The following is a 17,730-nucleotide window of genomic DNA, read 5'->3' as shown; positions in this document are numbered from 1 at the left end:
GTTTAAAATTTCGAAATAGTCCAAAAAGGTAGTAATGGAGCCGTAGATGAAACCACCGCCGAGATGTCGGGTAAATATTTTACGCCCGCATACAGCATAAGAAGATTCTTCGTGGCAGAGCAGCTCATCTAACAGCGATATAAAAGAAGAGGGGGGCCGACACACAAAACGCAAACAATCGGACCACCCTCACATCGATGTATCTAAACCCAGGTTAGTGGGTAGTCTTTATATGAATATAATGCTCTAATAATTTGCACGTAACAAGGGCGCAAATAGCACTAACGTTTTCTAATAAACACAGCCTCAGTCCCAAAAGAACTCTTAGATATTTTGGATTAAATTAAGCGTGAATCGGCAGACGAGGAACGCTTCGATAGATTTAAATTTATTGAAATTTAATTTGTTTACCTAGTAGGTAACTAGTACGTCACTTCTTCCTTAGTACAACGTAATTACCACATTAATGAATATGTTAACTGTCCGGGACCTTTTTGTACCTAAAAAGTAAAAGAGTAATACTATTTTGTTCCTTTCATCCTTATGTTTTGGCAGTCTGCTTTAGACAAACATATTTGTAAGAGTATCAACTTACGTTCATATCGCTCGGACAACAATAACAAAGAAACAAGACGCACATGTAGGTCGTTACATTAGAATTTACATTACTAACTAATTAAAAATGGCTTTACTCGGGTAGGATTATTTACATTTACATTGAATTCGTCAATAGCACATCCAAAATGGTTAAACAATACCACAAATAAATCTAAGTACCTACGAAAACTTAAAAAAAAAAAAAAAAAATTGCGGACCGTGGGCCGTGAGTCACTGCTGTATATGTTGGCTGAACTATTTTAACAATTTGTTTTCAATTAAAAGACGAAAATACAGAAACAAGCGAACCTTGACCAAGGTGCAAAACACTAAATTCCGTAACATGCTTGGTCGCGGAGACCTAGCGTGAGTAGGTATGTCGTGCTAGTCTACCTAGACGACTTCCTTCCGGCCTGTAACGTAGGTGCATCACACCAGCTTTGCGGAGTATTAACTACTAATCGCCGAATTGGCGCAGCCGGGTTGGCGCCAGCGCCTGATCTGTTCTTTCCTGTAACACGCTTTTTCGCGGAGACCTAGCGTGAGTAGGAATGTCGTGCTAGTCTACCTAGACGACTTCGTTCCGGCCTATCTGTTCTTTTCCGTAACATGCTTGGTCGCGGAGACCTTGCATGAGGAGGTATATCGTGCTAGTCTAACTAGACGACTACCTTCTGGTCTATAACGACCCATACAAGTTATGTCTCAGACCGCGGAGGTTGTGAGGCACTTGTATCACCTCAACTGACGCAGCAACCATCAAATCGGTAACTAACATCGACAAAACACTTATCAAGAAGCAAGAGACAAAGATAAACTATTGCTGCTAATGAACAGTAACCTAGAAGAGATGCAGATATGTTTTACCTGCTTAATTGTTACCTTAGGCCAATTAAACCTTAATAGAGAAGATTATTTTACGAGAAAAAGACATAGATAAGTCAAATGGCTGTTAGCAATAGTTGCAAAATTATTTTGGAGCCTATCTACTACAAAAGCGTTGGATATTTCATGCTACTTTGTGAGCACTCCTTTGGAACACTCAGCACCTCTTTTTCGCAGTCTTCAAACAACATACACATCGTAACAAGTTCAAATTCTCAATACATAACCTGTAATTGCCCAACAACGGATATTTATGATTATTGAAAAAGTTATTCATGACTTAAAGCAATCTTTCCGTCAGTCAAAATAATAATAATAAATGAGTCATCATTACATACTAACCAGACTTGGTTAATTTTTAAACGGCAAAATCGTTTGTATTCCTTTGACATTGTATACCGTCCAAGCATTATTAACGTTATTGTTTTTCTAAGAAAGAAAGCTATAACTATGATAATCATCGAATCTTTTCTTTTTATACCTATGGTACATTGCATATTGCACATTTTATTATATACTAGCTTTTACCCGCGACTCCGTCCGCACGGAATAAAAAAAAAAATAGAAAACGGGGTAAAAATTATCCTATGTCCGTTTCCTGGTTCTAAGCTACCTGCTCACCAATTTTCAGTCAAATCGATTCAGCCGTTCTTGAGTTATAAATGGTGTAACTAACACAACTTTCTTTTATATATATAGAAGATATAGATAGATATAAGATATAGATTAAAGTTTAAAGTGACATAATATATTGAATCCAATTATACAAAACCTAATTACACTTAATTTAAATAAAATATGAAAACTAAAATATGTCATTAAAAGGTGTCCCTCCAGGCAAGGTTCCAAAGATACTGGCATACATATATATTACATTGGACATAGCTTTTAAGGTATAAAGTTATTGGATTATAGAAGTAGTTGTCATTTCTTTAGAACAAATATCACATAATACATCATGATTCAATGATAATATTTTATAATTAACTAAAAGAGGCTTTGGTCATTATGGAAGATATTGAACATAGCAGTTATGAAAAGTATGAATTGAAGTGAAAATAAAATAGATGATAGAGGATGATAAAGGAAGCAAATGACTAGAACATGCTAACCGACATTGATTTTTCAATTTATTATAAAAAGAGTTCAGAAAACAGATTGCTGTTAAATGCACTTAGTAGCGTACCAATTCAAGCTTAAGATTTTTTTTTTTATATGAGAAGATTCCACAAATAAGGTATACCTTATAGTGATGAAGGAGCATCTTGCTACATATAACCATTCTTAATGAAAAAATAAATGTTTTCCATAAAAATCCTTATAGTGCCTTAACTCAAAAGATTACAATTGAAATATATACTGTTACACTATAGTAAACATGGAGGATATGTAAAAATGTATGAAGAAAGATATGTAGTGAAGAGAGATAAGAAATACAACAATATATATGAACAAAGAGAATAATAAAGTTAAAAAAGGAAGTTTTGGTTTGGAAAGCTTAAATCAATTCAGATATAAATCAAGTATGGAATAAATAAAGTTGACGTGCAATCTTCTTTATAAGTTGTATTTATATTTACAATACTTTACAGCAGCAGCAGCAGCAGGGGCCCGAACCCTAACGCACTGAAACCCATTTCAGTGACTGGATTCATTTGACTCCAACGGTATTTTCTTATTTACAACATACTATCATCTTCTTGCCACATCCAGGATGGTATGAGGAGGCCTCAACTAACGAATATATTCAACCATGTGATGCGACTGTCATAAACAGACAATGACAATACCAATTCCTTGGAGAATACAGCATTTCACCTGCTTCGGGAGATGAGTTCAGTTTAACACTAACAAAAACATTTTGTTACTTCTTGATATTTTATGTTCTGCTGACAACGGAGAGAACATTTTGCTGTTATAAACTATCAGCCTTCGAATTAAACACTGATATTGACGTCAACAGCAAGCTGTATGAAATCTTTCTTTACACTGTGCTAAAAGTACATTATGTCACTCCATGTCAAATTCTGATAGGGCTACAATGAATCATTCAAACAAGTTTTTTAAAGCCATTCTAGTTATATTAGTCTATTTATTTGGATTTGGATCCAATCTAATAATTTAAATCGCATTCTTGCACTGACCATAGATGATCTAGAATTTAGAACTATCAGTTCTGACCACTATAAGACATTGTTTAATGTTTGTTGTATGATTATCTTAATTTTTCTTATGTGTTTCTGAATGAATTTATTATCACCGTGCATGAATAAAGACGCATCACATAGTCAATCAATGGGTCTTCAGAAACATCATTTCAAACGACAGTTTAACAATTGAAATTCTATCTAGGACTTCCTCAGTCACAATAGTCCTTAAAGAGAAATCCATCAGGAAAATAGTAACGTAACAAGACCCGACCTTAATCGTTAGGTTCTAAACGATTATAACAATATAGACTTAAGCTATCTGACCCGGTGGTCATAAGTAAAACTGGAATGGGATGGTTCACTAGCTCCCTTACTTTGTACCATTTCCTGTATCTGTGTCGTGGCTCGATGTAGGTTTTACATATATCAGTTTCCAATCAAGACTTTAAGTTATGTAGGTGGTATTTTTTTATGTATAAACTAATTTTAACTCCTACTCAGATATGTAATTTTTTTTTTTTTCAGTTGTAACGTGTTCATTAAGCTGTTTTTTTAGAAAAACAACCATGCAATTAATCATCATAGCGTTGTGTCTTACGTGTATTTCACCAGCAGATAACAAACACATCGTCTTCATAAGCAATGCTGTATGTTTTCCTGAGGCATATAATATGACGGTTTTACATTACAATAAAACCGATATTATGTGCCGAGAAAACATACAGCATTGCCAGAAGTTCTTCCTGGTGAAGACGACTATGAGCTCCGCAAATGACATCGGCTGCCTCGTCCTGGCTGGCGAGTGAAATAGCAACAGAACAGGTAGTACCAACCGTAGCTGATACCAACTGTCAACGGCGAAAGACCGCGAAATTTAAGCTAAGTATACAATGCGTCTTCATAAGCAATGCTGTATGTTTTCTCGGCACATAATATCGGTTTTATTGTAATGTAAAACCGTCATATTATGTCTAGTTTATTAGTTGTTTAGACTACGCCTTAAGTTACTAAAACGTAATAATAATTCTAAAATATTATTCTATTATAAAATTCATAAAAGTGTTTAGCAGAGAGTGGTTTCGATCCACGGACCTCTGGGTTATGGGCCCAGCACGCTTCCACTGCGCCACTCTGCTGCTGCGTCCTTCGTAGAAAAATAACCTAAACATTCTCGGTTTTACCGCCATGTCGAAGGATTCTAAGAAAAGACGTGGAAAATAAAACTTCTATTTGTAAATATTATTAACTCAATCACTTAAATAAAATTTATCTCCATGCTTAATGCAAAAAAAAAATAACACGAAAAGATTTTTGTTCATTAATAGAAATATTTTAGCAGAGCGTCGTTTCGATCCACGGACCTCTGGGTTATGGGCCCAGCATGCTTCCACTGCGCCACTCTGCTGTTATGCATCACGGTTAAACAATTAGTACAGTATTTATGATTCACGTTCAAATTGTATTAGTAATCATGGTTTTTAGTGTCGAAGCATTTGTGCAATAACATTATGTTATTCCTCTCATTTTTCTAAATAAAATTAAGATAACAGTATGTTTTGTAAGTGTGTTTCGGCTGTGGAAACTCATGATAAAACTATTTTTGTTGTACTCGTGCAAAGAGTTTAGCTAACCGACGTCTAAAATCACGTAGTAACAGATTACATCATGTTTTTATTTTATTTAGTAATCCATACCTAGTCATAGTTTTAGTACCTAAAGTTTTATTATTACATGAAAACGGTAATATTAATTTATTTAACGTGATTGGTTGGTAGATAGCTATGTAGTTTTAGTCGATTTCTTCTTTTGCTTCACAACGGAAGTTCATATTCGAGCTATTTATCAACAGCAGAGTGGCGCAGTGGAAGCGTGCTGGGCCCATAACCCAGAGGTCCGTGGATCGAAACCACGCTCTGCTATATGGAGTGAAACTTTTGCAGAAAATTATACAGAAGAAGACATTTTTTTAACAATTTTGATCTTATTTAACTTAGCACGTGAGCGTAAATGAAAGAACGTAAAATAGCGAGAGAATTATTTCAGGAATATAATAAAAATACGTATACATTCCCTTCAGGGTTACGAGATTGAGCATGTGAAAAAAGAGTGAAAATTTCAAATTATTCAATTAATTTATAGGTATTTGTTTCACCAATGTGACCATTTTTAAGCTCTGATTTTTACCTTCAAGAGATATGTTTGCCTTATTTTTGCCTTAAGAGAACAGCAGAGTGGCGCAGTGGAAGCGTGCTGGGCCCATAACCCAGAGGTCCGTGGATCGAAACCACGCTCTGCTAATTATTTTTTTTATACAAATTTAAAATACTATTTTATTAAATAATTTAAACCTTTGATATTTCAGTTTAAGCACAGTTTAGTTCAACTAAATTAGTTTTAACGTCGATTAGTCTAACCGAGGTATAGAATAAAACTCAAGGTAAACCATTAAAATTTACTAAATCCTATTTCTATCAAAAACAATTATAGTCCGGTGAGAGGCGCTGCTGTCGCGGTTGTTACTGTCAGAATATACATAAAACCTTTTTAGACATAGAAAATGATAAAAAAACACATGACAGCTATAGTACAAAGAAGATCTTGTGACATTTTATACGTTGACAGGGGGGCGCTAGTGAGCTCTTATAATTTAGTTTGATGTATGCCCACCGGTTCAGATAGCCTTGTCGGTTTATAATGTGTAATTTAGAAGCAATGTTTATTTCATTTGTATTTCATTAAATTATCAAATTGATATCAAACATAATTTGTACAACCAACAATGCAATAACATTATTACTTTGATTCAGGTTTGTTCAAGAATGTACGCTTTCTGGCTTTAAACAATGAGGGCCGCAATGCGACGCTACCAAATGGTGGCTCCCTTGTTTGCTGTTTGTTCCCTTAATAACATTTCAGACCACAAACAATCCTTGTATTCCTAGTTTATTTCGAATTGTGAACATCAAGGTATTTTTATCCGAGACAGAAGGGTAATGTTTAGCAACAGCTTCATTACAGAGAAAGCTATTCAATTTATTTCGGTATAACGGAGAAATCTGTTTCGTTTCAATGTAAATATATATTATGAACAAAATATTGTTTTATATACCAACAACGATTTTTTTCATGTTATCAAAAAGATAAATTGAAAACAAGAAGTTTCCGACAGATATAATTTTGACCCACGTCAACGCGACTGTCCTGCCCTAATCCTACTTTCATTACTTTGTAAAAATAATCGTGAATATAAAATCAAATACAGGTATTATGACTAAAGCTAAGATTTGCTATATTTTTTCATTTAATTTCCTTATGTCAAAAATATCTTACAAATATTATTAATGTGAAAGTTTGGACATTTGTAAGAAGGTATCTTTAAAACGGCTGCATGGATTTTCCTAAAATTTGACATAAATTTACAATATAGCATGGAAGAACACAGACTAGTCATTAAGTTTTTTTAATTTCGCGCGGAAAGAGTCGAGGGCAATAGCTAGTTATGTATTAACTTACACTTGTCCGTGCTAAATTAATACATACATTTTTTTTATAAAAATAGAGCTGTTTTAGCAGAGCGTGGTTTCGATCCACGGACCTCTGGGTTATGGGCCCAGCACGCTTCCACTGCGCCACTCTGCTGTTGTTCTCTTGTAGGAAAATTAAAGTAAATTTTTCTCGCTTTTACCAAGAAGTCTCTGTTAAACCAATCTATTTCATTCTTGGAATAGAATTATTTTATGTTACTCTTTTACAGTTACAATGTTACAGATTCAAACAATCATTTTAGGGTAAAAGTTTATGAATATCACATGTAAGTAGGTGTTTATTTTTCCAGTAAGTTCAAATCGATTGCATGAATAAAATAAATAAGCTACAAAATATTATAGTAACTGAAATAATTTTATATTTTATACCAGCGGCGTAGGTAAGACGGACATAAAACATGGCCGTACACGCTGCTGCAGAGAGCTTGTTATCGGAACGCTCCGTATTTTACAAAGAAACCTTTATCCGTTGAGTTTTCAAGTGTAAATTATGTTATGTAAAATTTTCTTAGCGTTTTATTGGTGAAATATTCATGAATAAAAATTCACTTTTAGATTTTATTACCGTATTTTCCTCCTGCCATGTTTTTAATGCCTGCACACAAATGTATCGTACCGCATTATCATCCCTTAAATCTTATCTTACTAATATTATAAATGCGAATGTATCGATGGATGGATGTTTGTTTGAAGGTATCTCCAGAACCTCTCAACGAATCTCTATGAAATTTGGCATTGATGTAGATCATAGTCTGGAAAAATACATAGGCTACTTATTATGTTTTGTTGTTAAAGGGGGCCAGACGGAAAAAAATTCTTACGAAAAGTTGTCACGACACTTTTTGCTATAGTAAGTATGTTAACGACGAATGAGCGCTACTTCACCATGGCAACGACGTGACAATATATAACGAAAATTCATAGAAATAAAATGTACTTCTTGTGAAGACTTAAGTTTTTTATTCATAGAATAAACATTGGTTCCTTCACTAATTAATTGAAAGGAACTTCGTTCCATCCGGGTGTCCCTTGACACCTCTCAAGTTTTTTTTTTCAATTGCGCGCGGCCGCAGTCGCGGGCGATAGCTAGTATTAATATAATACGATTTGTATTCTAGGAAAGCTAAGGGATGTGTTGATAATTATTATCTTTTATTTTATCATCGTAAGTCATGTCAGCAATATGAACAAATACTTTTTTGAATGGGATGAGTCATAATTAGTCAAATGTTTCAACGTTAATAACCATGATTACTAATACAATTTGAACGTGAATCATAAATACTTGACTAATTGTTTAAGCGTGATGCACAGCAGCAGAGTGGCGCAGTGGAAGCGTGCTGGGCCCATAACCCAGAGGTCCGTGGATCGAAACCACGCTCTGCTAAAATATTTATTTTAATAAACAAAAATCTTTTCGTATTATTATTATTTTTGCATTAAGCATGGAGATAAAAATAATTGAAGTGATTGAGTTAAATATTTACAAATATAAGTTTTATTTTCCACGTCTTTTCTTAGAATCCTTCGACATGGTTTTAAAAACCGAGAATTTTTCTTCGAAGGACGTAACAGCAGAGTGGCGCAGTGGAAGCGTGCTGGGCCCATAACCCAGAGGTCCGTGGATCGAAACCACGCTCTGCTAAAATATTTCTTTTAATAAACAAAAATCTTTTTGTATTATTATTATTTTTGCATTAAGCATGGCGATAAAAATTATTTAAGTGATTGAGTTAATAATATTTACAAATAGAAGTTTTATTTTCCACGTCTTTTCTTAGAATCCTTCGACATGGTTTTAAAAACCGAGAATTTTTCTTCGAAGGACGTAACAGCAGAGTGGCGCAGTGGAAGCGTGCTGGGCCCATAACCCAGAGGTCCGTGGATCGAAACCACGCTCTGCTATCACTTTATAATTTTTTTTGTTGAATATAAATAAAAACTTCTTTTATAAATTTCAAATTAATTACCTTTAATTACAATACAGCATTGTTTTGTTTCACCACAATAACGTTTAACAATGGTTGGATTTTTGTTGAAAGATATCTCCAGAACTGCTGAAATGCATGAATCTCGCTGAAATTTGGCCTAGATGTAGAACATATTCTGGAAGAATATAGTCTGAAAGAACGCATAGGCTACAAATTAAGTTTTTTTTTAATTCTGCGCGGACGTGGCCGCGGGCGACAGTTAGTCTTGAATAAAAGTAAGAAAACCGCAGTGAAGTCGACGCATATGATGACAAATGGCTTGCTATGATTCTTGCACGGAACTTGGCTTAAGACGTCCTACGGGAACCCATTAGTCATCCATGTACCATTAGTAAGCGCTATTAGAAAGGAAACTTTTTTTTGCTCTGACCAATCTTTTAAACAACACAACTTACTCCTATAACTTAGTGAAGTAGGCAGATATACGGATTTCCATTTGGCGTTCTTACATTCATATATAATTTAATATTGAATATTTACTGCGGTAAAGTTTAAGTAAATTAAGTGTTAAAACAATAGAACACGAGTACATAAAGATGAAAGTTTATGCTCTTAATATTTGTGCTGTAACTTAAACTTACTTATATTACTTGAGCGGCCGAGCACCCGAGTAATAAAATAATGGAATTACGTTCGTTGTTAAAGTTGAACTAACTAACAAAATATATTTCAAATAGCTTGGAATAACATTTCAAAATAATTTAAAATATAATCTATATATATAAAAGAAAGTCGTGTTTGTTACACTATTTATAACTCAAGATCGGTCGAACTGATTTAGCTAAAAATTGATGGGGAGGTAGCTTAGAACTAGGAGACGGACATAGGAACTTTTTTATCTTGTGTGCATTTTTTTTATTCCGCGCGGACGGAGTCGCGGGTAAAAGCTAGTTTTCAATAAAAATGACCTAGATCAAAGATCAATATGTTGTTTATTGATATTGTAATTTGATTTTCAATTGGTAATTTCAACTATAGTTTTTTATTTCTTTCTGAATTAAGTAATTAAAATTGCAATTGGTGTAACATAATTTTTTTGTGTATGTGTGTTTATTTTTTTTTGTAACCCAAATTCTTTCAAATATAATAAAATATTGACGAAAACCTCATTTCGTGTCATGTTTGTAACTTGCCAGTGCTATCTTTTAACGGTAATTATTTTTTCTCGTACATGGATTAATGAAAATAAAAGTGTAATAAAAAAGCAGCTTTGTCTGTGGAATTGCACAGTACAGTTCCGTACAAAGATGTTTCAGGATTTCTCTCGCAATAACAATAGCTAAGCTTCTATGTTGGTGGCACTCAGTTGCGAGGACAAAAGACTATCTTACTCGCGGCAATTGTTAAGACATTCTTGTGATCTGTAAATGTATGTGTGGTTAAAACATTACTGTGGGTTTCCCTGTCGAAAAGCTTTTACAAAAACACTTTATAATCCCTCATAATCTCGTTAATTTTCAAAAACAAAAACAGAGATATGATCAAGTATTTTGGCAAAGGAAACCTATTGCAATGAATTATAAGTGCACATATGCTTAGTCTCTACATTATTATTGTGCTTTTGTTTGCTCTCATAATGTTTTTTCGCTGATATTATATAAAATATTGATATTATAAATATTGGACACATTTGTGGCCGATTGTACCTTTAACAGCATGACTAGTTTGTAAGGAGTTTTTCTATTAGTCTTATTCGTCGGAGTATTTTAAGAGTAAAGTCAAAGGAGCTTCTTCGCTCTTTTATATTAATTACTAATTTGAGATGTCGACACATATGGCTTTTATTTTGTACATTTTATCTCTTTGTCTATATTTTACTAAAGGTTATAGGTCTATAAATAATCTCTTTGTAATTAATATCGTATTGTAATGAAAAGCTTCATTAATTATAATTAAACTGTTTCATCATCATCATCATCAGCTCACTATACGTCCCCACCGAGGGGCTCGGAGCCTACCCCAAGTTAGGGGTGACTAGGCCATAGTCAACCACGCTGGCCCAGTGCGGGTTGGTTGACTTCACACATATCATTGAATTTCTTCTCAGATATGTGCAGGTTGCATCACGATGTTTTCCTTCACCGTAAGAACGTCGGATAAATGTACATATGTAAATCGAAAATCGAAAAACACATTGGTACATGGCGGGATTCGAACCCAGGACCTGCAGATTGCAAGTCAAGTGCTTAACCCCTGAGCCACCGACGCTCTATAATAAAACTGAACTCTATAATAAAACTCTAATAATTAAACTGTTTGGTTGTATTTAATTATCATGTCTCAATTTAAATCTAGTCTATTATTATTATTGTTTTCTTTCCTTTCTTTTTAGTTACTGTAGTTATGAACAACGATGTTGGGTACATAATTGCATTGTATCTGTTATATTTATATTATAGATACCTATTATGTAGTCGTTAGTTGTTCCAAATAAAGAAAAAAAGCTGAATATTATCCTCGAGGCGGCTGTAAACGGCGAGAGTTTGATATGTAGCTATATTTTTTCGAGAAAATGTAAATCTGCTCTCATTTATTTACTTGATATTATCCATTGAGATAATTTGTTTTTTGTTCATGTCAGAACAAAAACAACGTTTGAATAATACGCCCGGTAAATTATTACTCTTTTTGTTAAAATTGTTAGAACCAAATGTTCATCAAACATTTTAAATACGTACAAAAGCGTTACAAAGCCGCACATTGACAAATTATTTGTCAAATACATAAAATGGACAAAACATTTCATCGTAACCCGGGCATATGATAAATATAGTCAAACAAGGACATCTGAGCCTGTGACAGAGGTGTTACTGTCACCATTAATTCTATCAAAAAAATATGTAAAACATAAATGAGCATACAAAACATAACATGACAGCTACGGCAAAAAAAAAAAACAGCAACAGCAAGAAAAGCATCTTCTGACAAAGAACTTGTACATTTGCTTCAGTAAATGGTAACATTCAGAAAATAGGATTCCTTCCAAATTCAAATTCTGAATATTGAGAATTGTCTTATTTTGCCGAAATAACCGTTAAAAATTATTAAATACATAAGAGAAAATACAATTATATACTTAAGTAATTGAAATAGACACACAGCGATTTCTCTGACACGCTTACGAATTATGCTGGAAGTAATCCCCTCTTTCTAACACTGTCTACATAAAGAACATCTGAAAAAGGTCTAAAAGGGACCTCTACCTTCGGAAGCTTTCTTTGAATTTATAGCCGTGTAAATAAATTGAAATGTACCTTAGTTTATTTATCTTTTGATGTCTTTTTCTACATTTTATGCTTTCTCGTTACTAAATTATTTCAATTCGTCTGTTTAAATTTTTTTTTATAAAATAGACCGTAAATATACTTAAGTAGTCGATGAACACATGAATAAATAAAAGAAAGACAATTTGTAATTTTTTTATCCATTCCATTGGGAATTTTTTTAGGTATTTGTGTTGTACTTCAATTTTAATTGGTACTTGATACTCTGTGTTTCGCTGTGGAACAAAAAGATACAACCCCATTCCAATTATGGGTATCCTGAAGGATCTACTGAGCCATGTCCTTTAATGTCATTCATACACAATCTCATTTATATCTCATTAATCTAATCATAGTAAATAGAAATGAATATAAACTTAATTTTTTTTCTTTTGTTTTTCAAGTTTTAAATGTTTATTTAAAATGCACACAAACAAAATTGTTAATTCGTTTTGTTAAATTTATGTATGAAGAAGGATTTTCCAATTCTCCAATGCATATAATTCTTCAACAAAAACCTCTGTATAAATAATATAATTCAAGTGGAGTTTACAAAAGAGAGCGCGTCCATTCATCTTGTTATATTCTGTCACGTATCACGTGTATTGCATCACGTAGTTATTGTTATGAACACGTTTATCTAGCGCAAGCAGTTGAATGTTTTGCTGTGACTAGGAAATTTGGTGTAGTAATTTTATTTATTTAAAAAATAAAAACAAAAAAATCTTGTCCTAGTTTACCTAATTGACATGAATGTACTAATAGAAAGACGGTCTATGGATGTATTATTATATAGAGGTAGTCTATACTCGTAATAATAATAATAATGTTTATTTGATTCAGATTACAAAGATCTATATTGTTAGTAAGAACAAAAAAAGAAAAATAAGAGAAACAATTCGTGACCGGAGATATGATTACTCAGCGATGCTAGATTACGCTAGCTATATTAATATAATTTTCTTTAAAGTAGGTTTGGTGTTTTATGACCGTAATATATTTAACATAAAAATTGTTATTATTATCATCAGCTCACTATACGTCCCCACTGAGGGGCTCGGAGCCTCTCCAAGTTAGGGGTGCCTAGCCCATAGTCAACCACACTGGTCAAGTGCGGGTTGACTTCACACATATTATTGAATTTCTTCTCAGATATGTGCAGGTTGCATCACGATGTTTTCTTTCACCGTAAGAACGTCGGATAAATGTACATATATGTACATATGTAAATCATGTATGTACATATGTAAATCGAAACTAGAAAAACACATTGGTACATGGTGGGATTCGAACCCAGGACTTGCAGATTGCAAAAATTGTGCAAACTAATAATTATATCGACTTTAATTTGTAAATTAAATTATGAAATTTTTAATCTGTAACCTTAATATTGGTGTAGAGTCTTCCCTAACGACTTAATGATTCACGATATCAGTTCACGTTCCTCTGACCTCGATAATGACGTCATTAAAATCCCTTTTATGCTACACGAAGCTCCATTTAAATGTACGAAATAATATTATATGAAAAGTTCAAGGATATTTTATAAATGTTAATTAGGAATAATTCAAAATGTTTTCGTTAAGCTTTTTTTTGTTTTATGTTAATTAGGATACTAGGAGATGAATGTAAAAATGGTTTTCCTAACTCACCTTCAGTTGTTAACATAGTTTCTTATCTCGCGTAGTAGTTCTCGCGAGTTGTTGATTTTTTTTGTACTAAATCTACACTTGGTGGATCACTTAACGTTTCTTAGCCAGTAAATAAAGTAACAATTATTTGTAACCTCATTTAAATTTAGATTTCAAATGTTATACTTACACATTGAACTGTATTAAGTTATATCTTACTCTATTACTAACTAACTTTATTACTAAGCTTTTACCCGCGACTCCGTCCGCGCGGAATTATAAATAGAAAACGGGGTAAAAATTATCCTATGTCCTTTTCCTGGTTCTAAGCTACCTGCCCACTTATTTTCAGTCAAATCGATTCAGCCGTTCTTGAGTTATAAATGGTGTAACTAACACAACTTTCTTTTATATATATAGATAACTGCGAATGTTTGGATGGATGGATCGATGTTTGTTTGAAGGTATCTCCAGAACGGCTGAACGAATCTTGATAAATTCAGCATAGATGTAGATCATAGAGGTAGCCTGGAAAAACACATATGCTACTTAATACGTATGTTTTTTAATATCGCGCGGACGGAGTCGCAGGCGACAGCTAGTTATTAATAAAGCAAATCTTTTAATGAAGTTTATGATTTTGTCCTTTCTAGAAATGTCTTACCAAATATTAAGTTATATATATTTTAAAATTCTTTCCTTGTATCGAAATGTTTCAGCCACTTGGTACTGTTCCAGCGCACTTTAGAAATGGTTATCTAAACAACTTCTAAGCCAATATAGTTTGTAACTCGACTTTATAAAATAAAATGTACATCAAATTGCTTTTTAGTTTTGGTGAAATAAGATTGAATGTTACAAGATATTTCTTTTCATACGATTATCGTTGTTTTCTGAGATCAAAATCTCTGTATAAAACATATTGTCATCACTTTGATAAAACTGAAATAATAATATATTTTAAACGAGGATTTTGGTCTTAGAAACCCTAGATAAGTCGTAAAATTTTTAAGTAATATGTAATTTGAATTTTTGTGTAAATAAAAAGTTTATTATTAATATATTACTATTACATATAGCTTTAACAGAATTTAAAAATAATAATTAGCCTTCCAGGCTATGTTTTATGTCTATTCCAAATTGAATTGAGATTCCTATTTTTTTCTTATTTTATTTCAATTTTTTAACAAACACGACAAAAAAAAAAAGAATTGGCGAAATCGGTTTAGTCGTTCACGCGTGATGCCGTGACCAAGGGAAATAAGGATTCATTTTTATACGTCTATCAGCTGTTATATATGTATTCACTATTAATATTACTATTTACTAAAAATTATAAGATTTCGAGCTTTAAAAGTTTTCATAAGTGAATTAAATCTCTCATCATTTTTCCGTATTTTATCAAAGGAATTTCATTTGCTAGAATATCTTTCATACTAGAGTTTACTACTCGCTGCGTTCCTCAAAAGAAATAAATCTATTATAAAGAGAATCTCGCACGAGAAAAACTCATTCATCGGATACCATTCACTAAACGTGAAATGTATTTCAAAGACAGATTGCAGTTAATATTACTTAGATAAGAAAATATCAAAGATATTTGGAGGATTTTTATTTATTTTACGGTTTGTTCAATGATCAATACTATGCATAAAAATAAATCTCAACTGAAACATTAAGAACAGAAGAAGTCCATTTTAAAGATAGCTTTAACTGCTTCATTTTACGTTGATCAAATTTTATTAAGTGTATTTTATTTATTCATAATTTTCTCTGACGATTTTCTATCCTTTTATCTTTCCTTTTCTTTCTTTCTTTACAACAATAAGGGATCTTTTGCACACACACTTATCAGACTGATCGCGGAATTACTTCCATTTCACGGCTGTCTTCGTATGGTCGTGACATTGAACCTGTCGAGTCGACCTGTTATTGCTGTGGACTACCTTTATCTAGCTACTAATTAATACGTCAAGTGCAAATTAACTGAGTGATAGATTAATACTTTAGGTCAATTAACTCTGACGTCATATTTCAATAGACATAATTCCCGTGCTTCACTAGCGACACCAAGTCATTTGTCAACTGTCAATTTTCGGTTTATCTTAGGGGAATCGAATAATTCTATTACAACACGAACATTTGTAAAGGTGAATAAAGTAGGGGTATGTTTTGTTGTAGTTTTAGTGTAAACATTTATCTTGTACCAGATGTCCCAGAAAACAAATACTCAATTATTTTTTTAATCTATCTTATGAATATTATAAATGCGAATGTTTTGATGTTTGTTTGAAGGTATCTCTAGAACCGCTTAACGGATCTCGATGAAATTTGGCATAGATGTAGATTATAGTATGGAAGAATACATAGGCTACTTATTATGTTTTTTTAATTCCACGCGGACGGAGTCGCGGACGAAATCTAGTACTAAATATATAATATATAATAAAGTATAATAATAAAGAGGAAAGATTTTTGATTGGTTGTTCGTTTGCATTGAATAGGTTCCGAAACTACTGAATCGATTTGAGAAATTCTTTCACTTTAAAAAAGCTACACGATCCCCGCCTGACATAGATTATATTTATTACTAGATTTTTTAATTCCGCGCGAACGAAGTCCTTAGCAACTGGAAAATAGATGAGGAAAATAGAAATAAATTATTCTTACACTTTTAAATAAAACAATTTGTTTAAATATTTTTTTTATTAATGTGATTTAATGTTACATTACTTTATTTATTCGTCTAAACTTTATCCTAAGGTACAAAATAAGGCTATATTGTGAAATGTGAAGATAACATACTTCAAGGCAGTTTTTGTTTACCGTGTAGTGCAAAGGTATTACAAATATATCTACTATGTACAAAATGTTTAATTATATAATATCTAAAAAGTATCTAAAATCTTAGGATTGGTCGAAACATACTCGTACAAGTAAGATAAAGCGTATCATTTTCGATTGCAAGCAAGAATTACAATTTTAGGATTTCGATATTGCATTTTTTTATAATATAATTAAGCTCTCATAATGATTGCCTAATTGTAACTTATCACTATGACAACACATGGTTGGTATTTAAAGAGTTTTGCATAAACTATTTTATTGCCATTTAAAAAGAAGATGGGTTGCCATATTTTTGAACAGAGAAAAATGATAGCGTCAAAAGACTCAAAGGAACCTCACGTAGTAAACTGAACGCAAGGGAACTTCGCAGACGTTCCAATGTGGTTATGTATTGTTTAAATATAAATTAATATTTAAATTTGTAATTAAAATTAGTAAGTTTTAGAACACAATTAAACTGTAAGAACTAATTAATTTATTAGTAGATTTTGTATTGTGTTTTTTGAATTATTTACATTCGTAATACTTTAATAATTCTACAACTACCATTATTATTAACCTAATTCTTATAAATATAAATAATATTAGCTTATAATTGATACTTCTATCACAAATGCTACAATACTATTCTTCATCAGGGATCAAATAATTGGGAAACATGTTTCGTAAGTAAGTTTTGATAGGTACTTCATAAAATTTCAAGTCTGTGTGATTTTAATTTAGTATTTAAAGTGATGTATCTAATTTGTAATTACGTCAGAATAGTAACACAATTTTTCTACAAGAAAAAAAAATAGAAAAAATTAATTATCAAAAAAAAA

The 17,730-nt window shown here is 32.4% G+C and overlaps 7 non-coding genes across 7 annotated transcripts; 5 read left to right on the top strand and 2 right to left on the bottom strand.

Annotated features, from left to right (window-relative positions):
- Positions 1–4,696: 4,696 nt before the first annotated feature.
- On the bottom strand, positions 4,697–4,768 carry Trnam-cau. The gene has a single exon. It is a non-coding gene; the product is annotated as a tRNA-Met (tRNA).
- Positions 4,769–5,479: 711 nt separating this feature from the next.
- On the top strand, positions 5,480–5,551 carry Trnam-cau. The gene has a single exon. It is a non-coding gene; the product is annotated as a tRNA-Met (tRNA).
- Positions 5,552–5,857: 306 nt separating this feature from the next.
- Trnam-cau lies at positions 5,858–5,929 on the top strand. The gene has a single exon. It is a non-coding gene; the product is annotated as a tRNA-Met (tRNA).
- A 1,270-nt stretch (positions 5,930–7,199) lies between these two features.
- Trnam-cau lies at positions 7,200–7,271 on the bottom strand. Its single transcript has one exon. It is a non-coding gene; the product is annotated as a tRNA-Met (tRNA).
- Positions 7,272–8,492: 1,221 nt separating this feature from the next.
- On the top strand, positions 8,493–8,564 carry Trnam-cau. The gene has a single exon. It is a non-coding gene; the product is annotated as a tRNA-Met (tRNA).
- A 186-nt stretch (positions 8,565–8,750) lies between these two features.
- On the top strand, positions 8,751–8,822 carry Trnam-cau. Its single transcript has one exon. It is a non-coding gene; the product is annotated as a tRNA-Met (tRNA).
- Positions 8,823–9,010: 188 nt separating this feature from the next.
- On the top strand, positions 9,011–9,082 carry Trnam-cau. Its single transcript has one exon. It is a non-coding gene; the product is annotated as a tRNA-Met (tRNA).
- The last annotated feature ends 8,648 nt before the right edge of the window (positions 9,083–17,730 follow it).

This window comes from Papilio machaon, chromosome 18, assembly GCF_912999745.1.
Source record: "Papilio machaon chromosome 18, ilPapMach1.1, whole genome shotgun sequence".
NCBI lineage: Eukaryota > Metazoa > Arthropoda > Insecta > Lepidoptera > Papilionidae > Papilio > Papilio machaon.
The sequence above is the reverse complement of the archived record's forward strand: the minus strand, read 5'-3'. Positions and strand labels throughout refer to the sequence as shown.